Here is a 27307-nt window from a genome sequence, read left to right as displayed (position 1 = left end):
AATGATTGCTTGAAGTTGAGGAATGGTATTCAACGGCTAATGGATGATCGTACAATTCTCTTTGAAAAGATTCCTAAGGTGGAAAACCCTATTGAAGAAATATCTGTGATTGCTAGGTCCAAAGTTCTAGTGAATATTACCGCTACTAGAGTGCCTGTGAAGATTACTGCTGAGCCCAAGGTAGCTCCCCTAATTATTACTGCACCTGGCCCAGTACCGTATTCCTCAAGCAAAGCCATTCCATGGAATTATGGAGGTGATGTTTACATCTACGACATAAAGCAAGATGATAATTCTGCTAATCCTAATGACGTTGACATTGTTGGGACTAGTAAAATTACTCGAAGTGGAAGGATCTTCTCTCCAAAAATCCCACCTCCCGCCCCTGAAACTCGAGGAAAGGGACCAGTAATCAATCCTTCTCAGTCAAAGACACCAGTCGAAGTTACTACCGAAGATGTTGCCAAGCAGGAAATGGAAGAAATGCTGAAAATCATCCGTAAGAGTGATTTTGATGTGGTAGAACAGCTGGGGCATGCTCCGTCTAAAATTTCGATGTTATCCTTGTTGTTATCTTCTGAATCTCATGCCAATGCGTTGATAAAATTCTTGAAGACCGCTCATGTACCTCAGGAGACATCTGTCGATCAGTTAGAAAATTATGTTACTAACTTGGCTGTTGATAATGGCATAGGCTTTTCTGATGCTGACCTGACACCAGCAGGAAAGAATCACAATAAAGCTCTGCATATCTCCATTGAGTGTAAGGGGATCACCTTGTCTCATGTGTTGATCGACAATGGCTCTTCTTTGAATGTGCTACCGAAAGCTGTGCTCGATAAGCTTGACTGTAAAAGCATTGAACTAAAACCTAGTGACATTGTATTGCGTGCTTACGATGGTGCGAAGAGTGTTGTCCATGGTGAAGTGGTTCTCCCTATCAAGATAGGACCTCAAGTCTTCAACACTACCTGTTACGTAATGAACATTCGTCCTGCCTATTCCTGCTTGCTGGGACACCCTTGGATCCATGGGGCAAGTGTTGTAGCTTCGTCTCTACATCAAAAGCTGAGGTATCCAATAGAGGGCAAGATTGTCACTGTGTATGGAGAAGAAGAGTATATTGTCAGTAGTGTGCATACCTTCAAATACGTCGAGATGGATGGTGAATTCTTTGAGACTCCTTCTCAGTCATTTGAAGTAGTTCCTCCGACTAGTCCTGTCCTTAAGCCAACTTCCCGTGTGCCCAAGGTTATTCGTGCTCCTCCTGCTATGATTTCTCTGAAAGATGCTCAAGCCGTGGTTGAAGATGGTGGTCGTACTGGCTGGGGTCAACTGATCGATGTACCGTACAAGTCTGATAAATTTGGCCTGGGGTTTAGCTCTGAAAAGATAGTCAAAGATCAGATTAATGCTGTAGAAGATGCCGATAGCGATTGCGACTTGGATAGCTGGATTTTCCCAACAATTGGTGACGGACTCAATAATTGGAAGGCTGAAGACACTATCCCGATTTCCTTTAGTCAGGAGTAATTGTTATTGCTTATTTTAGTGTTTCAAATTTTGTAATTTTTATTATGAACAATTGAACTTCTTAAAGCATTGTGTCTATGCCCGGGGCACAATAGCTAATTTGTTAAGGGTTTTGTCATTTTCATAAGCATATTCACATTCAATAAATCAATGGACTTTTTGCATTCAAATATTGCGCTCTTTATCTTTCCTGTCATCTTTCAAATAAGCTATGTTTTCTTACACACACTCACGTAACAAATTGCAGATCCATATCCACTCTGGATCCTGTTGATAATAATTATGCTACTGTTAATTATGGCTTTAAAAATCCGATCTACCAAGCCGAGGATGGAAGTGAGGAAGATTGCGAAGTGCCTGGAGAGCTTGTCAGACTGTTACTGCAAGAAGAAAAGACTATACAACCGCATGAGGAATCAATTGAAATTGTAAATCTGGGTACTGAAGTAGACAAGAAAGAAGTCAAAATAGGATCAGGCTTGGAAAACAGTGTCAAAGAAAGATTGATTCAGATGTTATATGACTATGTAGAGATTTTTGCTTGGTCTTATGAAGACACGCCAGGACTGGATACTGATATAGTAGTACATCGTTTGCCGATAAAGGAAGATTGTCATCCTGTTAAGCAAAAGGTTCGTCGCATGCATCCTGGAATGTCTGAGAAAATCAAAGCCGAGGTTATGAAACAATTTAATGCAGGTTTTCTAGCTGTTACTTCTTATCCTCAATGGGTTGCTAATGTGGTACCAGTGCCAAAGAAGGATGGTAAGGTGCGAATGTGTGTAGATTACAGAGATTTGAATAAAGCAAGTCCCAAAGATGACTTTCCACTTCCGCACATTGATGTTCTGGTAGATAACACCGCTCAACACAAGGTATTCTCATTCATGGATGGATTCTCAGGTTATAACCAGATTAAGATGGCACCTGAAGACATGGAGAAAACTACGTTTGTGACGCAATGGGGCACTTTCTGTTACAAAGTAATGCCATTCGGTTTAAAGAATGCAGGGGCAACATACCAGCGTGATATGGTGGTTTTGTTCCATGATATGATCCATCATGAAATAGAGGTATATATGGATGACATGATAGCCAGATCTCATACTGAAGAAGAACATCTCGATCATTTATACAAACTGTTTGAGAGGTTGAAGAAATACAAGTTGAGATTGAACCCGAAAAAATGCATCTTTGGAGTAAGATCCGGTAAACTCTTGGGCTTTATTGTCAGTGGTAAAGGAATTGAGGTTGACCCGGCTAAGGTGAGAGCTATTCAAGAAATGCCAGTTCCCCGTACAGATAAAGAAGTCAGAGGTTTCTTGGGACGCTTGAATTACATTGCCCGATTTATCTCCCATTTGACTGCTACTTGCAAACCCATCTTCAAATTACTGAGGAAAAATCAAGAGATAATATGGAATGATGAATGTCAAGAAGCTTTTGACAAAATCAAGAAGTATCTCCAAGAACCTCCAATTCTGATGCCACCAGTTGAAGGAAGACCTCTAATCATGTATTTGACCGTGTTAGAAAATTCAATGGGGTGTGTGTTGGGGCAACATGACGAGTCTGGTCGAAAAGAGCATGCAATATACTACCTTAGCAAAAAGTTTACCGACTGTGAAACAAGATACTCACTGCTTGAGAAAACTTGTTGTGCTTTGGCTTGGGCTGCTCGCCGACTAAGACAGTATATGTTGAATCATACCACTTTATTGATTTCTAAGATGGATCCTATCAAATATATATTTGAGAAACCTGCTCTCTCCGGAAGAATAGCAAGATGGCAGATGATTTTAACAGAGTATGATATCCAGTATACTACCCAGAAAGCAATCAAAGGAAGCGTGTTAGCTGATCATTTGGCTCATCAAGCAGTTGATGATTACCAATCTATGAATTTTGAGTTCCCTGATGAGGATGTTATGCTTGTTACTGATTATGAAGAACCTGGACCGGATGAAGGACCCGAACTGGGATCTCGATGGACTATGGTTTTTTATGGATCTTCTAATGCATTGGGCAATGGTGTTGGTGTTGTAATTATTTCTCCCAAGGGTTGCCATACGCCTTTCACTACTAGATTATGCTTTGATTGTACCAATAATATGGCTGAGTATGAAGCATGTATTTTGGGACTCAGAGCTGCTATAGACCTGAGAATCAAGTTTTTGAGTGTGTACGGAGACTCGGCCTTAGTAATCAGTCAGATCAAAGGAGAATGGGACACTAAACATCCGAATCTCATCCCTTATCGAGAGCGGGTGTTGACATTAATCCCATACTTTGAAGAGATTACATTCGAACATATTCCACGAGAAGAGAATCAGTTGGCAGATGCATTGGCTACCATGTCATCTATGTTCAGAGTCAGATGGGACAATGAAGCTCCCATGATCACCATTGAACGATTAGATGAACCAGCATATTGTTATGAACTTAATGCTGATGAAGTAGAAGAGAAACCTTGGTTCCACGAAGTAAAAAGATATTTAGAAACTCAGGAATACCCTAAAGGGGAATCCATCAATGACAGAAAATTTCTGAGGAAGTCCTCCGCTAAATTCTTTTTGAGTAATGGAGTATTATACAAACGTAATCATGATTCGACTTTGCTTCGCTGTGTGGATAAAAAGGAAGCAGAAAAGATTATGGAAGACATGCATGACGGTATTTTTAGGACTCATTCTAGTGGACATACGATGGCCAAGAAGATTCTGAGATCAGGGTATTGTTGGTCTACCATGGAAGCTGATTGCCACCAGCACTCCAGAACTTGTCACAAGTGCCAGATCTATGCGGACAAAGTACATGTACCTCCTGCTCCATTGAACGTGTTGACAGCCCCTTGGACCTTTGCAATGTGGGGCATTGATATGATTGGAGAGATTAAACCTACTGCTTCTAATGGACATCGTTTCATTCTTGTTGCTATTGATTACTTTACGAAGTGGGTAGAGGCAGCCTCATTTGCTTATGTCACCAAGAATGTGGTGGCACGGTTCATCAAGAATAGTCTTATTTGTCGGTATGGCATCCCTGAAAGAGTTATCATTGATAATGGTACTAATTTGAACAACAAGATGATTACTGAACTTTGCACGCAGTTCAAAATAAAACACCATAACTCTTCTCCGTACCGGCCAAAGATGAATGGCGCCGTAGAAGCTGCTAATAAGAATATTAAGAAGATTATACAAAAGATGACAGTAACATACAAAGACTGGCATGAGATGTTACCATTTGCTCTTCATGGTTATCGCACTTCAGTATGCACTTCGACAGGGGCAACTCCTTTCTCTTTAGTCTACGGAATGGAAGCCGTTTTACCAGTGGAAGTTCAAATTCCCTCTCTAAGAATTATGAAAGATGCAGGCTTAGATGAAGATGAATGGATTCAGACTCGACTCGATCAGATAAATTTGATTGATGAAAAGAGACTTGCGGCTGTTTGTCATGGGAAGATATATCAGAAGCGCATGACCCAGTCATTTAATAAAAAAGTCAAGAGACAGGTGTATCAAATTGGCGACTTGGTGATAAAGCGTATCATTCTACCACAAGGTGATCCTAGAGGCAAATGGACTCCCACATACGAAGGGCCATTTGTAGTTAAGAAGGTATTCTCTGGTGGAGCCACGATGCTTGTTACAATGGATGGCGAAGATTTCCCGCATCCCGTGAACGCGGACATAGTTAAAAAATACTATGCATAAAAGAGACCCGCTAGGTCGACATATCTAGGCAAAAGTAAGGGCATCCCGGCGAAGCAAAAGGGTTCGGGCAAAAATTAGGGACAAACGTATAAAAATGTACACCCGGCAAGTCGAAAACCTGAAAAGGCGGCTTGGGCAAAAAAGGGTATCCTGGTGGACTGAAAACCTGAAAAGGCGGTCCAGGCAAAAATTAGGGATTAAAGCGTATGACTATGTCCCGTTCTCGGTCAGCTTCACCAAAGTCAAAGAGACTGAACAAGCCAATCACTTCTATCCGACAGCAAGAGATGAGATGCTTGAAGACATAATAGCAGTAGTAGAATTAAAATCAATAGGACTTTTTTTTCATAGCTGTTTTTTTTCTTTGCTTTCTTGACAATTTCCTCTTACTAGGATTTCTGTCTCCTTGTATTAAAATTGCTTGTTTATAGGCCCTTTTTCAAATTCAATACAATTTTATTTCCAAAAAGATACTTTTGTTTTACTTTCTCCGTTTTGTTTGCATAAACGTCCATTGATTTAATTCGAATTAATATATGCATTTGAATATGATTGATGTTTACCGAAAATACATGCATAAAATAGAAATAGCAATTACTAAAAGACTTTAGGATCAAGGATAAGATTTAACCATGCGTTCTAACAAATCCGGTTGCAAATCCTATTCCCCAGCAAAACCAGTTATTCCCAGAAGAAATTGACACTACTAGACAGACTGGTCATCTCTTTTATCCCCAGTCAGGTTCTGTTGAATATTTCTACCATCAGACAGAAATCAAATATCCCCAGCTAAAAAAGGGTCATCAATACAAATATCTCCAACCAAAATATCGGGATTTATTTTCCCATGGCAAAAAATTTCAGACGCATAATTCATTCATGCATCATTTCACAGCATATACATGCATGCAATGTTCGCATTTATTTTCAAGAGCATAAAACATCTCATGCATCATGACATGGCATGAGGCTAACTTTTTTTTTTCCAAGTTAATTATCCTCCTGATACAATCAAAATAAAGATTCATTCAGACGGATATCTTTATCGATTACATTCAAGATTCAGATACATCTTTCAGATATAATCCATATGAATATTCACTATGACAAGCATTCTGATATCCTCCTAATGATGGCATCTTTAAGCCCATCCCAGACATTTATTGCAAATACAACATATGCAAATATTATCAGATATAGCCTAACGTACGGCTCATTCTGATTCAGCCTAACGTATGGTTCCTTCAACTGTTCCAATACGGTCTAGCGTACGACCCATTTGGATATTCATCCCCTCAGATACTACCTAGCGTACGGTACATTCTGAAATGTAGTCTAGCGTATGACTACCCCTTTTATCATCAGATACAGCCTAATGGACGAATCATTCTGCTACTCAGATACGATCTAGCATATGACTCATTCTGATCTTTTATCCTCAGATACAGCCTAATGGACGGCTCATTCTGCAACTCAGATACGGTCTAGTGTACGACCCAGTCTGGCTCTTCTCATCAGATACTACCTAGCATACGGTACATTCTGAAATGTAGTCTAGCGTACGACTACTTTTTATCGCTAGATACAGCCTAACGGACGACTCATTCTACTACTTAGATACGATCTAGCGTACGATCCATTCTGATCTTTATTTCTCCAGATACAGCCTAACGGACGGCACACTCTGCTACTCAGATACGGTCTAGCGTATGACCCATTCTGATCCTTATCTCATCAGGTTCAGCTCACCCTAATATCACATAATGGATTACTCATTATACGGTCTAGCGTACGACCCAGTGTGACACCCATGTCTTCAGATATGGTCTAATGTACGACGCACTTTGAAGCTCTCATCATCAAACTTTCTGGATGGCATCTTTAAGCCCATCTCCATCAAGACTATCTTTTAATTAACAAGTGCAAATTTTTGGGCATTCTAAGTGTTCAATAATCTTCCACCTCCAGATCACGAATGACGTACATACCATTCTAATTCTCTCGGTTTAAGAATATTGAACAGGGGCAGCTGTCATACCCCAAAATTTGCCTGTTAATTTTTATGATAAATTGATTCATGCATGACATTCATTTAACATTTGCATTCATTCATTAACATACATTCTCATATAAATTATAAATTTTAATTTATTTATTATGTGATACAAATATAAAAAATAATAATGATTTTGGTTATCTGTATGATATAAATAAATTATATATATATAAATAAAAATAGATTTGAATTTTAATTGTATAATTAAAATTTTATATTAATTTTATTTGTTAAAGCTCATTAAATTATAATAACTATTTTTTATAATTTAGTGACTCATGTTCCATTTATTCATTATTTATAAATAGTATTTATTTAGTAATTCACGTTTTTACTTAATAAAATTTATTTATAAGAGTAACATTTGTTTAAAAGCCCATAAATTATAAAATAATTTTGGTTGATATAAGTAAGAATAATTTTGATTTTTTTTTAATGATGAAAGTAAAAATAGAAATAGGTTTAAATTTTAATTCAATTCTGTAACTAAAATTTAAATTAATTTTTATTTGTTAAAAGTCATTTGAATTATTCATTATTTGTATTTAATAAATATTTAGCAAGGTTAAACCCTAACTCTCCTAAAGTATAGGAAGGGATCCAAATATTTAGCAAGGTTAAACCTTAATCCACACCATTATAAATACTTCATATGGCTGCAGCGAGAGGGGGGAGACGGAAAGGAGGAAAGACGAAAAAGAGGAGAGATACAGCAGAAGAAGATACATAAGGCAAGGTTTGCATGATTAAAGAATTATATCTGTCATTTAATTATTATTATATGAGTGTTGTTTCTAGCATGATTATGTTTATTTCACATACTGTTATTACATAATAATGATGATGATATAATGGTGATAATATAAATCATTGATTGTCTTTAACATGTATGTGTAAGGTTTGTTTTATCATTATCACTTGCAGTAAAGAGAACTAATACATGAGTAAAATAATATAAGCTTCTTGATTTGTGCATGACTATTTTTATTATTGCATGATGATTACATATGATCTTATTTTATGTGTGTGGTTTGATATAAGATGAAGTTATATGTTTATTGTATTCACATGAAAGAAACAACATGAGAAAAAATAAAGTAGCTTGCCGTAAGAGAGAAGCTTGCCGTAAGAGAGAAAGCTGTAACATGCATGGTGGTGTTGTGCAAAAGTGTTTTTACTATATTTACTCCCTTTCCACTATAATTAATTCACCAATATTTTTCTATTATAAAAATAAAATCCATTAATTAATTTTCTAATTAATATATTATATTAGTTATTTAAACTAGGATATAATTTAATCTAGTTTATTAATTAAATTTTCATATATCACTTAATTAATTAAAATGAGCTATTTTGAATAATAAAAATCTAATTATATTTTTTTTTCTCTTTCTTTTAAAATTTCTATCAATTTAGTCTAAGTTTTTTCATAAATTCATAAAAAAAAAGTTTCTATTATTATAGACTAAAAATATTCTTAATTCATTGTTAAATTTAGTTTATTTATTTCATTTGTCATGAACTTTCTATGTAATAGATTTAATTAGGACTTTTTTTATTTCTTTCTTTTTAGTTTAATTAGGTTTTATTATTTTGTATGCCCTTTTACTTTTGTACTCGTTAATTAAGATTTAGATATTTCATATCCCCTTTTAAATTATGTACCCCATCCCGAAGCCATGTAATAGCGTAGTCTTATTTTTCGCACTTTAATTTCTCCATACTGTGAATATAACTGTCTAGATGTATGCTAATAGGATTGCATGGAAAGATAAATAATCGAATTTAGATAAATTAATTCAAGATAATATATCTGAATCCAATCATTTCCACACTTGCACCTCTAGGGTAACCCTCTCTTTGTTGCCTTACGATATTACGGTCATGTCCCGGAATGTGGGGATACCCTTAGCAAAGGCCCTTTCGATTAAATCATCATCATCCCTAAACAGATAAGTCATAGTCCCTTCGATCAAAAGGTCAATGTCCCTACAAGATAAATCATAGTCCCTCGAACGTTGCCTTCGAATATATGACCTTGTCCCTCAAACGTTGCCTTCGAATATATGACTTTGTCCCTCAATGACCCTTCCTTGTAGCCTACGATTAAATGATGATCGTCCCTTCAAATGTTAAGGTATCCTTACAAATGTTGCCTTCAATGACCAATTGACGACCCCACGATGTCCCTTTACATCCAAAGGATAAGACTACTTACTTCTCAATAGTAAGGACATTTTTACCCTCTTAAGGATAGGAAATACCTATAAAGACCTTGGTTAGATATAACTCTTAAATGCTTGCTCACAGCTTAAAATACTTTTCACACCTCACACTTTTCATAACATCTTTTAGAAAATCACCACTTGATATACATTCGCACCAGAATCATCGCCGAGTTATATTTTTCTAAACATCTTTCAAAATCAAACGAGATAAACACTTTGTATACATTCGTACAAGAATCATTACAAAGTTAAACTCTCCTTTCAAAATATTTTCTAAACACACCATATTTCTCAAACACTTTCTCAAACAAGGAAAACATAAGTGAGTTAAGCAATTAAGAGCCCATGGATAACCATGGATACAAAGGGTGCTAACACCTTCTCTTTTATAATGTACCTCCCGAACTCAAAATCTAATCAAGGTCTTTCCTGTTCTTTTCCGCCTTTCCTTATTGGATAAAAGAAAAGTCGGTGGCGACTCTTGCTATCCGCAACATTGCTTTTCAAAGCAAAAACACAAAGTCAGTTCACCGTATCACACATGTACAAGTAAGTCCTTTTATATTATAAACTATGATATAAAACTTTACAATATTAATTTCTGTTTAAATTTCCAAGATCTTATTTTACTTTAATGTTTTATATTTATATTTATATTTATACTTCATTTTTGTTTTGTTCCTTAAAAAAGAAGAAGAAAAAATAGTTTTTTTTTATTCTCTGTTGAGATTTTATATACTTATTTTTATGTTTTTATTTTATTTGAAACATGGAAATATGAAGAGGGGATAGAGCTTTTTGTAGCGTGGAATGTAGATGCCAGCAGATTTTCATGGATGAGGAAGAAAGTAACAATATTTAGAGTGAGAACTATTATTTTGCTGCAATCTCTTCATCTTCTTCTTCATCATCAGAAGCTTCTTATCATAAAAAAGGAAGAAGAAACCAAAACGGTGGTTATACTTATTGATACATGAATGAAGAAAGGAAAAGTAGATTAGAGTTAGAGAGTAGAGTGAAAATATTATGGACAAATAAACAGATGATTTTATTTTTGTTTTGAAATAGTTATGTTCCGGTTTTACCCTGGTTAATGTTGTGATAAGTTCAAAGTGTTTTTTCCTTTTGTTTCCCTGTATGAAGTTGAAACTTCCTTTCTAATTTTTATTTTATTTTATTATGGGTTCCATTCTCCAACCTCTTTGGTTGTATAGTGTGTTTTTTAGGTATTATAATTGACTTGGTAGATTTTTCTTGCACTCTAGATGTTTCTACATTTAGTTTAGTGTAATTGATGGAAATATGTTTTTATACTAAGTTTAAAAATCGAAACAAGTTCTATAACAATTTTCTTTTACAATAGGGGAGAGATGCTTCTTACTCAAGTTCAAACAGATATACTATATGTAGCTTCTCCATTTTTCATGTCAAATATGGTTTGGCACACGAGAAAGATAGTATAAATGCACATCCAAATAATGGCTAAATGTCTATTGGGTTTTATTATGGTAAAAAGATAATCTTAAGAAAGTCCATTTGAGCAAGGAAATTAAGGTAAAAATTAATCTTAAAAATGTCTGTTTGAGCAATGGAAGTTAAGATAGTATAAATGCACATCCAAACATAGGATAAATGTCTTTGGATGTGCATGTTATCCTCTATCCTCTCCTAACACCTTATAATCAACACAAGTTGGAATTTTGAAGCTTAAAGTATGTGCTCTTGGAAGTCTTACCTACACATAAAGACTACAAGTGCATGAATAAGGAAGGCACAATCTTTATTTCAAAGGATGTATGTGCTCTTGACCTACAATTTATGTCACATTATTCTCCCTCAAAAAACATAGACCAAGTTCATAATAGCTCTTCCTTGTCTCTAGTTTAATGTAGAAAATCTCAACGTATACCAACTAAACAGACTCATCCAACCCCACATATTGACAGAATCAATTAACTTCATCTACAAGGTGTTGCACTGTGAAAAATACTTGAGCGCATCACACGTTCGAAATACAACAGATTTGCCACTAAATTTTATTTATTCTAAGAGAAAAGAAAAATATCAATAAAATCTTAAGGGTAGATAAATAAGGTAAGGAAGTCATTTATGCAAGGGGAAGATATTAGTACCCCCCACACTCGTTGTATTCAATGGGAACCATTTTGATTGTTCTTTGCGCGGACGGGTGTTATTATCTAAAGGTTACTTGTGACTAGTTTTAATTAAGGAGGAAAATAAGTTTTTAATTAGTGTGTTCGCCAAGGATTCAAACCCTCATGTCTACGTATTCTCATAGTGCAATGAGAAAATTAGAGCTTCGTAGTTCATGGTAGAAAACTACAAATTTGTTGGTTGTTTTTAGGGAACAATTATAATCGTGTATTAGAAGTGCTTTGACGTTAGCTGATTCAGATCCTTGTTCGGATGCTCTATGCTTTTAGTTTGACTTCTAAGGAACAAATTATAATAGTTCTTTTTTAAAAAGAAAGTTATTTTCAAATGATTGAATTGAACTGAGAAAGAGTTTATGAATGAATGGGAAAAAGATTTGTGAAATGATGAAGGTGTTGTTTGGACCAAGAGTGTATTGTTTGAACTCATAAAGTGGTGTATGTGAACCAAAGAGTGTGGCTTTTAACCAATAGATGGTGATTAGACAATGCTGAGTTGTAGGGTTTTGCCTATATCCAGGGATCAATACCTACAAAGAGGGGGTCTGCCTAAGCCTGAGTCTCACAAGGCAGGCATGCAAGAGAATGAGGAGTTTTCCTAAGCCCGAGTCTCACAGGGAAAACACGCATGAAAGGGGGCTTGCCTAAGCCTGAGTATCACAAGGAACACATGCATGAAATGGCCTGTCTAAACCTGAGTCTCACAAGACAGACATGCATGCAAAAAGGTTTACCCAACCCTGAGTCTCATAAGGTAAACATAAAAGAAAAGGGGTTTTCCTAAGCCTGAGTCTCACGAGGCTGATATACATGAGAATAAGGAGTTCGTCTAAGCCTGAATCCCACAAGGCGAACATGCATGAGATGGGCTTCCCTAAGCCTGGGTCTCACAAGGCAAACATGCATGAAAAAGGGTTTTAACCATGAGAAGGTGATTATACCATGAAGAAGGTGATTAACCAAGAACTAGTGATTAACCTCAAGAGTTATGTATGGTTCAGAGGTGGGTGTTTAACCTTGAGAAGGTGACTAACCCATGAAGGAGGTGATAAAACAAGAGCAGGTGATTAACCTCCAGAGTGTATAGGTATCCAAAGAGTGTAATGTTTGGTCCAAAGAGAATTGTATTGATGATATGGATTGTTGAGGTGTGATCTGTGGATGAAAGGTTGAAAGTTGTTTTAATTTGAATTTCACTAAAGTCTATGAACAAAGGAAAATACTTTGAATAATTGGGGCCCATGCCTCGTATTCAAAGATACTCATAATAAGGATATGAACGATCCCTCTCATTATTCTCTATTTCTTAAGGCTCGTGGCGCGCAATTCACATAATAATTAAAGAGTGTTTTAAAGTTAAAAAGAGTCTTTTGTTTTGAAAAGGGTGAAGCAAGGTGTGATTGAATGGATGAAGCCCAACATGACTAGGTTTTGATGTCCTTTTATCTTCAGGGTCTTGAATGTGACTGGACTTGAGATTGTCTTGATGGAACAAGTGTGAACAAGTGTAAAGGTCTAATTCAATTAAGGGATTAAGAGTCTTATGATCACTTGAATGAATAGGTATCCTAAAGGGAGCATGAAATTGTTCATGAAAATTCATACAACAAGTATAAAGTCAAAAATGTAATTAATTGATCAAACTAAATTGATCAACTAATCAATCAATAAAGGATCATGCTAAAAATCACACAACAAACACATGCAATTAGGAAACAAAACTAGAAGCATTATCAATTGAAATTTAATCATGTTAATCATAATTTCTACCTAATCATTAAATAAAATTAAAAGAAATTAAAATCAATCTAACTAAAAACCTAATCTAATGATATTCATTTATTAAAGGGTGTAATTTTTAATAAGGATTTTTAATGTGCTACAAAAGAATTAAAAGAAAAAACCAATAATAATAATTAATAATTAAATTCACTCTCTACCAGGGGTGTGAAGTGTAAAGGATGTCTGGCTAGTAATTAAAAGCATTGGGTCGAGGTTTACCCTGGAAAGCGTTGAAGCGGTTGAAGAAGAAATTGCATAGAAAAGTACCAGAGATGTATTAGGTACGCTTTAAATCTTTTGCTACTTGTTGTTATTCTTCCTCCTTCTTCTTCTTCTATGCACTTAGCATGTAGGATTGGTAGTGTTGTTATTGCTGATTAGGAAGAGTGAATTGATAATGATAAGAATATGGGCTTAACTCAGTTGGAGCAAAACTTCAATGTGAAGTTCTGCTCAACAATGGAGATTGAAGAGTTTTTAGTGTTGGTGAGGGAGAGTAGAGAGAATTGCAGAGAGTGGAGAGTAATCTGAGAGTAAATTTACAGTGTGAACTCCCCTTCATGATTGAGGAAAGTTTGGTTTAGATAGATATTGAAGTGGATGGGATTTGTATTTGTTTAGGGGTAGATGTTAAGGCAAGTTAGTTATAGTTTAGGTCATATATTAGTGTTAATTGATTCATGAGTAAGTTAGTTAGGTGAGTTAAATTTATCAGTTGATAGTTAATGAGTTGAGATTTTAGCCATTGGAAGTGTAAATTTGATGACAGTTAGAAAATGTTCTTAGAGATTATGTTGGACTGTTAAACTGTTATGGAATCATGTAATTGGTTAATTGGAGTTAGTTAGTTATATGATAGTTAGAAAAAACCAGTTAATCAAGTTTGTTGATTGTGATAGTTAGGGAATCAAATTAGTTTTTATTAACTCTTATGAGAGTTGGTGAACTAGTTAATTGTTAGGAAATATAATTTAGTTAATTTGTTAATTATGACAGTTAGAGAGTTATTTGAGATATTTACATGTTAATGAAAAATTTGTTAGTATGATTAGTTTAGAGATGTTAGTTGAGATTGACAGTTAGTGATCTAATTGTTAGGTTAATTTTGTTAGTTGGTTGTTAGTTGTAAAAAAAATGTTAGTTTAGGTTAGTATATAGTTTGAGTTGTTGGTTAGTTTGAACATAATTGTTAGTAATTGAATCATTCTCATGAAACTTGAATTATTAAGTTATTGGAATTGGAACTAATTATCATATTAGCTGAATTGTTATGGAGTTTGAGAAAATTAATTAACTAGTGAATCAGCTTAGAAAATCATGTTAGTTTGAAGGTTAATGTTAGAACAGTTAAAATGATGTTAATTGAACATGTTAGTAGTTTGTTAGAATGGATTTGCATAATCAACTTGAAACAAATGTCAGCTAGATAATTGTTATTAATTATGGTTTTAGTCAATGTATGATGGTGCTTTAGATGCATGGTATGGCTGTTTGGATGCATTAGTCTTGTAACAAGTTGATTTGAGAATGATGAACTGGGTATGCTAATTTGGTTTGTTGATAGCTTGTGATTTTCATGAATTTGGATGGTTGGCTTGTGTATGATAAATGTACATGTATGCTGTCAAGTTGGCTTATGTGTGAATATTTAATGTTGAATTTAAAGTGTACATTGTGTGTGTTGGTGTATTGAATGTAAAAACTTAATTTGGCATGTGTTAGGGCACAATGTATGGGATGTCATGACTTTGTTGCATTACATGAAGTGTAAACTAATGTTGCCTTGGTCTTATTTGTTGCAGGGTTGGTGTATAGTAACATCATGAAATGGTTTTGTCATGGCACAAAGGTTTGGCATTATGGCATCAAGAATATGAATTATTTTGGAATGCACTCGAAGTACTTGGAGGACCACATGAAGAATCAATAGAAAAGTAGACTTAGAGTAGGTTTAAGATTAGTTTGACTTTTGGTCAACAGTTGATCAAAGGTCAACCTTAGGTCAAAAAAAATTTTGTGTGTGTAATTTGTACTTTCCCTTTTGTAATGAAATTTTGATACTTGTAATATGAATCTTGGCCTTTGAAATGTACTTGTGACTTATTTTTCAAGCAAAGTGCTTTTCCCTCCAAATTATGAGTTTTGAAAATTTGAACTTCTTGAATTTGAGTTGCAATGAATGTGAATGTTCTTGAATCCAAAAGAGAAAAATCTAACCAATACTATCATGTAAAAGGTCCCATAAAGAAATTGGTCAACAAAAGGTCAACCTCCCATGGTTGACTTTGTTGACCAAAATCAAACTTGCACATGACTTCCAAATTCACATGTCCATGATGTAATCAACGTAATCAATAAGTTTAGACCAAAAATAGGGATCCCTAAAGACTTAGTCCAAGAGAAATGAACATCCCAAAGCCAAATATAGCACAAGGATCCCATATGCTTGATTCATAAGTGCATACCATGTAAACCCTAGCTCATGAATTAGCTTTCTAGTGACAATTCAATGCTTTGCACCATAAATAACAAGAAATCTTTGAATAAATGATTTTATTTGAAAAAATGAAAATGCAGATAAATGTCTTGTGATAGATAATTAGGGTAAGACTATGCAGATGAAATGGACCATGGGCCAGATGAAATGAGAAAAAGTGGGGTAAATTTTGGGGTATGACACCAGAATCGATCTCTAAGACTGAGTCAATCAAACCTCATCATTCCCAACTTGAGCCAATTTCCTCAAATCAGATTTTACCAACTAGACACACTCTTAAACCATAAAACAATCTTGATAATATTCATCCAAACACAATTACATCCAGTCATAACCATAGTCATGCCTCAGTTACAATCTTTCTAAATATGCACATAGCTTACTTCATAAGTCACCTCCTGAAAGTGAAAGTATCAATTCCTTCTCTCACCAGTACATATCCGAGTCCAGAGAATCATAATCTCCCTTTTTTCATAGTCAACCTCAAAATACTTCCCTTCTTATGAATAATCACTCCATGCTTACAAGAGTCAAAACTGGCAAATCCAAACCAAATGTATTCATTGTTCACACAGAACTCACCACCATAGAGCATCCTTGTCTCAACATAAGTGGTTTGAATCAATGCAGGTTAAATATAACTCTCTTAAAAAATTATACTTGGAATTTTACTAATCTCCCACCATACAAAAAATATATTATGTGCAAGTGGATTTTCAAGGTGAGAGAAAATACATATGGAAGTATTAACAAATACAAGGCTAGCTCGTAGAAAAAGGCTTTCACCAACATCGAGCCTTTGATTTTCATGAAACTTTTTCACCTGTAGTCAAGCCTACCACCATTAGAATCATCTTGTCATTGGCTATTACATGTCAATGGAAAACCCAACAAATTGACATCAATAATGTCATCGGCTATTACATGTTAATGGGAAATCCAACAAATTGACATCAATAATGCTTTTCTCAATGGAGATCTTCAAGAAGAAGTGTACATGAAACAACCACCTGGTTTTGTCAACACCAACTCAAATATTATGTGAAAATTAAAGAATAAAATATATGGTTTATAACAGGCTACAAGGGCATGTAGCAAAAACTCCATCAAAATGTACTTCAATTTGATTTTTCCTCAAGCAAATGTGACCACTCACTCTTTGTCTATAAGCATCAAAACATCACGATATACGCATTAGTTTATGTTGATGGCACTCTTCTCACTAGCATATCTCCTAAAATAATTCATGATATGTGTAGCGGTGTATTCGTCGCTATATGATCTATCAATTAAATCATAAGCAATGTATACGATGAACATAGAGTCGCCACCGCACTTTTATTTATCCTAAGGACTGGTTAAAAAGAGAACAAAAACCTAAGAAGTTTTACACGTAGAAAACCAATGAAAAGATCAGAGATCGGGTAAGGGGTAAATTACGCATTGGGAAGGTGTTAGGCACCCAATGCGTCCTAGGTACTCCTAGGGAGCCCTTTTCACACTTTGTTGTTTGAAAAATTATTATTTGTCATGACATAAGTATTGTGCAAACATGATTGGGATGATGAGGAAAGAATGTACAAACTAATTATTTTTGTGTTTGAACGGATGAACCCGTTGCCTACGTACCTTCCATCAAAGGTAAGGATCAAAACGCCGTAGTTCGGCTAAAAGATTTCCAAACATTTGTGAGTTCATTTTAAAACAATAGCACTAAGGTTTTACGTTATCCACGGGAGAAAACTCAACCTTATGAAACAACACGTCCACCATGTGAGAAAAGCTTCCACTCGCTAGTGAGGGGTTAACCCTATAATAAGCGAGGAAGACTTACAATTCAATCGACTAAGGACAAATAGGTGAGGTTAACATCAACCAACTAGGATAAATCAAACCTACGGCTAATGTATGAAAACTTAATAAGCATGGACAAAGCCACAAAATCATTTGAATGAGTGAAGTTAATTGATTTGGAATTATTTGCAAAGTGGGGTCAAAGTATGATTAAAGTCAATTCAAAATGAGGTATTTACAAAATGGAGTTTGAAAAATCATGGACTTAAGGTCCAAGTTTCTAATTTGAAAAGGGGTGAGAATGTTTGCACAATTATATCTCAAGTCTTTTGAAAGCAATGTGTGAAAAGTTTTAGGACACAATGGGATGAATGGACGAAGAGAATGTAAAACTTCTTAAGCGGTTCGCCTCTTGAAGTCATATAGAAGATGACTCAAGTGCGTCCTTTGGAATAAGCAATGAGCAATAGCAACGTAAATAACAAATGGTACCGGATGCCACTCAATGGACTTACTCCAATCCCACAAAACAAAACGAAAGCGGACACCGGATACCACTCAATGGATTTACACCACTATCCTTAAAACAAAACAAACATGGAAGTTGGAAGCCAATATGTCCGGACTTACTCCATCCTCCACCGTATGATCATGGGAGTACAAATGCCAACTCACAGGGACTTACAATTGTATCCTCACATACAACAAACAAATGCACTAGGCAATGGATATGAGTGACCAATGAGGTCTTACACTCTACCCCTTCCATGTCATGGGAACAGATGCCAACTTACAGGGACTTATAACTGGTTCCTCAATGGGTAAGCAAACAAATCACATAGGTATGAAATAATGGACATGCTACAAGGAGCAATGAATGATAGTAAATGCACTAAGGCATGCAAGCAATCGTGTACAAATGAGTAATAAATCACAAATAGTCATATAGCACACTCTATAACCAAACAAGGAGGCTCAATCAAAGGGTTTGACTATGAAAGTCCACTGTAATAGGTAAGTGTCGCTCTTAACCTTGCCATTGAGGGGCTAAGGTGAAGCAGATGAAAGGATATAAGGGGTGTGCCTCATTGCTTCTATCTCAGGTCCGAGAGAGCATGTAAATATAAGAATGTGGGGGAGTTCAGAAAGATGGAACTCTCTCCCCAATTGAAGACTCTATAGATCTTGGGTTTGGATCTCAATGCTACAACCATGTAATGGGAGCAAGGAGAAGACACACAGAATAGTGGGAGATAGGCTACATATCTCTTATATCCACCAATTGCCTCACATGAGGACTTTTCCTGCTTGGGACAAATATAAACAATCACAAACAATGCCTCTTAAGGAGGACTTCAGACAGTTGCCTGGCTAAATAACAAGCCAGGTCTTCCAGACTACATGGAGAAGAAGGTGTTATACCTCAATGCCAATTTCTATTTAAGCAAAGCAATGCAAGTTCTTAAGAGAACTGAGCAACTAAGGGTACCTGAAATCAGTCAAATATAATCAGCATCCCAACATAAACAAAGCAACAACAATAAGAATCAATCAACAATCAAACAATGATGTGCATAGCACCAAGTCCATGTGAACCAAGCACCCTACAAAACAAATAGGTTAGTCAACAATAGTCAAATGAATTCAACTCAAATATGCATCAACCTCCTTAAGGCATTAGCTTTTAAACCTGAAAAGTTAAAGTCAAGCTCAAACATAAGTAACAAGACCACTAGGACAAGCCTAGGGTCCCAAAGGATGGAAAAATCTTAAAACAGCAAGCAATTCTCAACCAAAATCAAATAAAAGCAATTCAAAAACAAGAGCAATTAATCCCATGTTTATATCATTCGCCCTATTCATTTCATGACCAAAACATCACAAACAAGGTCAAATGCAACATCAAAAGTCCAAACAGAATAACTTCACGCAAAAGCATACCAAAACAATTCCAAAAATCCTCAAATAATTCACACCTAAACAGGACATATTCAAGGTATAGCATGTCAATTTTCATGCAATTTGGACTAGTGGAGCTATGTCAATGAAAATCAAGAAATCCAGGCACAATTATTCATGTCAATTCAAGGTATCAACACAAGCATTCACTTCAAAAATTCATAACAGGGTGAAAACAATTGAGAAATGGATGGGACCAAAGCCAAACTACACCTAAACATGTTATGAATCACTCCATTAAATTTCACATTCACATGATATGGTATGAGCATTCAACAACACATGTAAAGTTTGTTACACAAGAAACAACCCAAAGATGCTAAACAGCAATCAAAAATCCAAATCAATTAGAAAATGGACCAATTAAATCCACAAAAATTCATGTTGAAAGTTAACATACATATTGTATCTCATGCAAAAAATCAGGGCCATAGGCCTAGGGGAAGCATGGAAAAATAATTGGTGAACTCAGCATATCATAGTGTGACACAAATTGTCACACTCAAATTAAATAAATCATATCTAATAAACCAGAGGTCAAAAAATCACAAATGATGTACCAAAAATTCCAGGAATGTGTCAAGAATCATCACATGAAATTTCATTAATTTTGGACAATGCATGATTATTTGGTGATAAAAATGGTAAAACATGCAATTATGTCATACATGTCAAAAAATCAATTTATCATTTAAAAATCCTACCAGGCACAACTTACACTACTATGCCAAAAAAAAACTAGATGAAATTTGGAGATTGTCAAAAAAAACCTCACTCAATTTGGATTAGGGATGATTAATCTATGAATTTTTGAAGTTTGTAAGATTTATTGAAATAATTATTTAAGTGTTAAATGGATTAAATGGATTTTAATTACAGCGAATGGCATTTTTGTAAATAATGGAAACATGGCCAAAACGACGTCGCATGGCATTAATGCGGTGGCCTCTCCTGATTCGTCCAAGCGCGCGGGAAACAAACTTTCAAACGGAAACACGGGAATGCAAGATCTAGCGTGCGAATTTTCCAGATTTTCTCAATGTTCATCATCGTTCTTGATCTTCTTCCATTCCAGATTCGGTTTCGAGCTATTCTCAACGAAAATGAACGAGCCATATACCGTTGTGACCGTCACGCAACGTAGAACAATAATATACCAATGAAATCTCCTAATTCCTATTGTACAGCACAGATCGAGCGAAAGAAGATTTTGCATCAAAGTTTAAATTCACGATTGCTCTCTCAAATCCTAACGATTTTCAATTCCACAAATTGCTACGTACTCTACAAACTATGCTCTACAATAACCACATCATGATTTTGAGTTTGGTAGAAATCGAATTCTAACCTTCTTGATGTGCAGTACCGGAATCCGTGCGTGTTAGGTCCTGAATTGTAGAAACAGATGCAGCATATCGTTGTGGAAGGTGAATGGTGAAGAGAGTTCAGCTCAAGAATGCTCGAATCAAAGGATTTCGCCAACTGCCATGGAAGAGCAAACTTTGCAACAGCTGCGAATTTACTTGATTCTTCAATCAATTCCTTCAAACAGAACTCCTAGACCACCTACAAATGATGAATCCACAATGAACTAGCACAAAGATTAGTGAAAATTGATGAATTGATGCAAAAAGTTCTTGGTGAAAAATGGAGAAAAATGAGAGAATTGGTGAGATTTTGCTTTTGGATCTGAGAATTGTGATTAGTGTTGTGAGTTTCTGTTACAATTAGGCTTATATATGGTTGCTTAATCCCAACTTTAATCAAGATTAGCACAAAAATGGTGATTAGCAAAATGAGCTTATGTGTGTATTTTGGCCTTTTTGCCCTTGGATGGTTAGAAGCAATGCAACAGTGATTTATCACTTTGAACAAGTCACAAATCTCATTTAGGAGCTAATGGAATTGGTCTCATGTCCATTGAATGTATATTTCTCAATTTCACTATGTCATGGCACTTTGTTCATTTTTCAAGTTCATTTCAAAAGTGAATTCTCCAACCATTGCACCTTGGCCTGTTATGATGATTTAAACCATTTCCAAATAATATTTGTGAGGTGTTGCAAAAGTCCCCATTCCAAAATTCTCATTATTTCTCAAGTTGGACCATTTTGCCCTTGCATTTTAATTGGTTCACTTCAAAAATGACCTTTTTATGTGAAGGCTTTTGAAAAAATGTGATGATGGGTTTGGATAGTTCAAGTCAAATGTGGTTTGCTCAAAAAAGAACCATCCAATTTGGACATTCCATGTGGAAGTTATGCCACTTTGATTATGGGTCATTTTTGAAATTGAATGGACCATAACTTGCCAACCATACATGAGAATTTCAAGTTCTTGGACTTTTTGGAATGGTGAGAACAAGATCTTCAACTTTCATGTTGGACAAAATTTCATTTGAAGCTTTCTTGGACACGTAATATTTGGGAGAAAAACTTTCCATTTTGGGCAGGTGAGAATTACAGGTCATTTCCATTTTTGGAAACTTTTTGTCTGACTTCAATTCCTTCAACCTTGATCTTTGAAATGCCAAATGAAGCTTATATGGACATGAATGAGACCTTTCCAACCATCTCACACCTCCCAAATCCTGATTAAATGCACAGTTGACCACAGTTGACTTTTGTTGACTTTTCTAGGGTTTTGGATGACTGGGCCATGTTCTGATGAATTCCAAGCCTCTTTCACATGAGATCTTGATCCCAAATGATATCACAAGTTATATGAACTTATGATGAATGATCATGGTGCCCAAATTCTTCAAGAATGGTCACCATCCATTGCTCAATGCCTGATTTTAACTGTCTTGACCTAGTTGGCTCCATCTGCAAGCAACAAGGTTAGATGACAATATTTTTGTACATTTGGTTAGTAAACATATGAAAAGAAAAGATATACAAATGCAATACATGCTTGGTGATCAAGAACCACACTCACAAAGTATCCCACCCACTAGGAGGGCAGCTAGGGTATGCAATGATCCTTGAGGCCATGATATGAGATGTTATGGGCCATGAGGGATCTTAGGGCCAAAATTAGGGTCTTACAGATGCCCCTATTTAAGGTCATTCTAGCCGGAGAAGTGAAGTTTAGAAATCTTCATCTCGACGCGGTAGAATGGGCTTAAATAATAGTAATGAGACAAATTTTTGGTCCCTAAGAGACCTCATGATGCAGATGTATGCATGCAAAAGCAAATTCTGTGGGGAATATATGGTGCACACAGAAGAAAAGACGATCCATCGGAGTAATTCACTCACCAGGAACAGAGACTCTAATAAGACTCTTATGGGGATAATAAAGAAAAAGAATGCGTGAGCAGGACACGACTTCAAGTTGGGAAAACAAAACTGACACAACGTGCGCGAGACACGACTCTGATTAGTATAACAGAAATCAGACTGGAGACCTCACTGGGGAATTAAAGGACTCAAGCCGGGGATAGAAGCAATTCCAAAGGAAAATAAATCTCGTTGGAAAGACTCAAGCTGACTCGTAAAATGCGTGTACTGGGAAGAACACCAATACAGCAACACAAATAGAAACACAGCTCCGTCGGGGTAGTCTAGAAAAGACTTTCCAGGGGAAACCAAAGGATGAGATGTTACCGGTATAAGGGTAACAAACTCAGGAGGAATGAATATCTAAGACCGGTATAAGGGTGAGAGATATCAATCGACCAATCATCTGAGAAAGACCTGAAAAAGGTACATAAACTCAGGAAAATCTGACTCCACAGGGGACCAAAGTCATAATAGGGAGTAGACAGGAAGGAACACCAGGGATACCGAGGTATATAATAGGTGACCGACCGAAAACGTGAATTGGTATATATGCCAAGACACTCATCATCCAAAAGGAGGGCTTGAAAAAGCAAAATCAACTTATAGGATGGATATTCGAATCCACAAAGGGAAAACGAATCTTACTCAACTGGGGACACAAACCCAAAGAGTGCATGAGATATAATATCCATTACCGGCAGACCGTGGGTAAGAATACTCGCATGAGATATATTATCTATTACCGTCAAAACGTAGATAATAAACTCGCATGGTAAGAAACACCAGAGATACCGAAGTATATAATAGGCGAACTACCGAAAACGTGAATTGGTATATATGCCAAAACACACATCCGAAACACAGACTGGTTAAAGGATGGATATTCGATCCTACAAAGAATACGAATCTTGCTCAGTTGGGGAAAATCAACAAAGGATTCCAACTAAAGAGCGCATGAGAAATATTATTCATTACCGGCAGACCGTGAATAATATACTCGAAAGGAAAAGACACCAGAGATACCGAAGTATATAATAGGTGACTAACCAAAAAAAGAGAGACAATCGATACCAAGCATCCGGGTAAACAAAAGACAACTCAAAGGATAAATTGCAAGCATCCGGCAATTATCCGATAACAAAGAACATTCGACTCCGCAAAGGGAATAACGAATCTTACTCGACCAGGGAAACACGAAAGGCTTCGACTGAAGAGTGCATGAGATATATTATTCATTACCGTCAGAACGTGAATAATACACTCGCATGGAAGATTATCCACAACCGGTTACTGGGTTAATAAAGGATAAATCGACCGAAAAGAAAGGCATCGGGATACCAACTAGGTATATAAAGATGACCGATCAAAGGAAGCAACAATCATTACCAAGCAAACGGGTAAATGAGAGACGATCCGCTGGGGATAAATTGCAAGCATCCGGCAATTATCCGCAGGGACTGGCTGGGGATGTATTGAGAATCAATCAATAATCCGGGGAACAAATCACTAGCAAACGGCGAAAAGACCCACTGGCGACTTCAAAAAAGGATAACATTGCAAGCATACGGCAATGATCCAGAAGATTACTGGGGATATAAGTGCTTACTCAAGAGCAACTACCCAGAAGAAAGGAGGAATATCAACATCGAATAACGAATGAAGATAACCATAAAGAGATTAGGGTTTACGTCTACCGAATACGGGGTAGAAGACCGAAAATCTGGCTGAGGAAACAAGAGGTTAACACTACCGACTACTGGGTAGAACCAAAGACTCAGTTGGGATAAAATTGCAAGCAACCGGCAATTATCCACCTGTATCATAAGATACAAACTCCGATGGGGAGAACAAAACCACAACATGGGATTTACAACTACCGAATACGGGGTAGAAGACCACACACTCAACTGGGGATACAAATCACCGCAGGGAGATACCAATTCCGTTAGGGATGAAACCACAACAACAGAAAGTTCACCAATAGTCAGATCGAACCACAAAGGGTTACCTCTGCTAGGGTAAAAGAGATAGGACTCACAACTACCGAATACGGGGTAGAAGCCAGACTCTGGTGGGGAATAACCGCAAATTAGGGTTTACATCTACCGAATACGGGGTAGAAAACCAAAAACTTTGCGTGGGGATAGAATAAATCACGAATCCGCACGAGAAACCAAAATGAGGTTTATAACAGACCACAAACTCTGTTGGAGAGTAAGAAAATATGATTTACGACTACCCACAACTAGGCAGAAAACCAACAACTCTTGCCGAGGAATAAAAGGTATATAACCACCAATTCATCAAAAGGCAAGGAAAATTAGGACTTACAACTACCGGTATCAGGGTAGAGGCCAATCGACTCTTGCTGAGGAATAAAAGGTATATAACCACAAATCCCGCCAAGAGGAAAGGAGGAACAATAGGACTTACAACTACCGGTATAAGGGTAGATGCCCGAAAATTCCGCTGGGGAACAACCCACTGGGAAGCACAAGATATTCAACAAAACGCCAATTCGGGAATATTCCGAAAAGACAGACTGAATCAAGACACGTCCTATGAGAGTATAACTCAATAGGAACATCCACCCCAATATATAGGTTGGGAGGAAACGGAAGAAACCGTCATCCACGAGGGTATATCTCAGTGGGGAACTGCAGAATGAAAGACAGACTTTTTTTGCTTATGGGGCTGACTCTATATGGAGAGATTTAAAACCCGACATCCGCTTGGGAAGATCTTTTAGAGAGATCTATGAAACCCATAGCAGGAGACAAACAAACAAGAGATATATGGCAAAATAATGCAACATGAATATATGAATGTTTCATGAATATGCATGAATATGTGTTTTTATGTTTGATGAATACTGACAAAACAGACATATCTAACACAACAGTCCAGGAATCAAACGCCCGGTATTATACTTCCAGGGGAAAAACCAGCTGGAAAGCCAATCTGCGGAGATCTAACATGCTATAAAGCAAAGATCTGCGGGTACTGCTGGGGAGCAGCGGATTGGAGATATCAGGATACACCAAATCTCTGAGTAATGAATCAGCGAAAGTCCCAATTAAGGCACAGAAAGTCACAACGGGCGAAACCGCCACCAAGACGAATCTGTTGGGAACAAGAAAAATTCTCAAAACATCTGCAGGGGGTCCCAGTATCAACTGAGAAACAACAGTCATAACAACTCCAAAAAAATCCGGGGAATAACCCACTGAAGGAGAATAACATCATCCAAGTAGAATATATCTGCATAAGCAACTCTACTGGGGAAAACCGCCGGCTACTCACTCGGGGAACAACCCACTGAAGGAGAAAGCACCTCACAAGTAGATTCTGCAACAAACCACTCTACTCGGGGAGAATATGCATCTGAAGGATCACATCAGTAGATTCTGCAATATAAGCCACCCTACTGATGATCAAAAGTAATCAGGAAATCAATCCATTCTCTGGATGACAGAGCCGTCAGCTGACCATACTGGGGATTGGAGGATTCAACAGGCAATATTGCCACAACAACCGTTCTGCAGACAAAGCTGAGGAGGGATGGATGAAAAAAAACTGGGATATCAACCCAAACAACCACTGAGTAAAAAATAAATCCCGCTCTGCTGAGGAGAAACAATACTCTGATAGAGAGAAATCAACAAACTCTACTGGCAACTGCACTGGAGAGGGTGACAACAACCTGCTAGCGACCATGATGGGGATATCAATACCCGCTCTACTCGCGACTGCGCTGAGGGGATAGATAAGTACGGGGATAGCAACCCACTGACTGAATCTTCCAGAAATAACATCCATGTTGGAGAGAAACTGCTGCCGGAGAAAACTGAGTCTTCAACAACACTCTACTTGTGATCATGCTGGGGAACAACCCCACCAACAACTTTACTTGAGGAACAACCCCAACAAAGATCTGGAGAAAGGGATACAACCAAACCAGGAATATGAACAAACGTCTTACCTGTTGGGAATCATACCACCCTTGGGAGAGCACTGAGATATCCTCAGGTATCCTTTCAACATTGTGAATATTCACTTTGTTTAAAACAACAGTTTTGAAAAATTTGATTTGTTCAAAACAATGATATTTTATCAATTAAAACATGCAAAACATTTGTTGAATTGAAACAAATAAGAGTGCAAATAATCGGATAAAAAGCTCAAATTTATTTGATGGAATGGTAGCCTGCAAATGGCAAGACTCCATAGATCTGTACAAATTTGAAATCAGTGATATATATTGGAAGAGGGCTACAT

The 27307-nt window shown here is 36.6% G+C and overlaps 1 protein-coding gene and 1 long non-coding RNA gene across 2 annotated transcripts in view; both read left to right on the top strand.

Moving 5' to 3' along the window:
• LOC127073201 (FCS-Like Zinc finger 15) overlaps window positions 1-27307 on the top strand; it is a 74052-nt gene that overhangs the window by 6693 nt on the left and 40052 nt on the right. The window lies entirely within an intron of this gene.
• On the top strand, window positions 13656-15628 carry LOC127073217 (uncharacterized). Its single transcript, XR_007785696.1, has 2 exons — window positions 13656-13776; window positions 15298-15628. It is a non-coding gene; the product is annotated as an uncharacterized LOC127073217 (long non-coding RNA).

Source organism: Lathyrus oleraceus, chromosome 1 (genome assembly GCF_024323335.1).
Source record: "Lathyrus oleraceus cultivar Zhongwan6 chromosome 1, CAAS_Psat_ZW6_1.0, whole genome shotgun sequence".
Lineage (NCBI taxonomy): Eukaryota > Viridiplantae > Streptophyta > Magnoliopsida > Fabales > Fabaceae > Lathyrus > Lathyrus oleraceus.
This window is presented reverse-complemented; position numbering and strand designations above follow the sequence as displayed.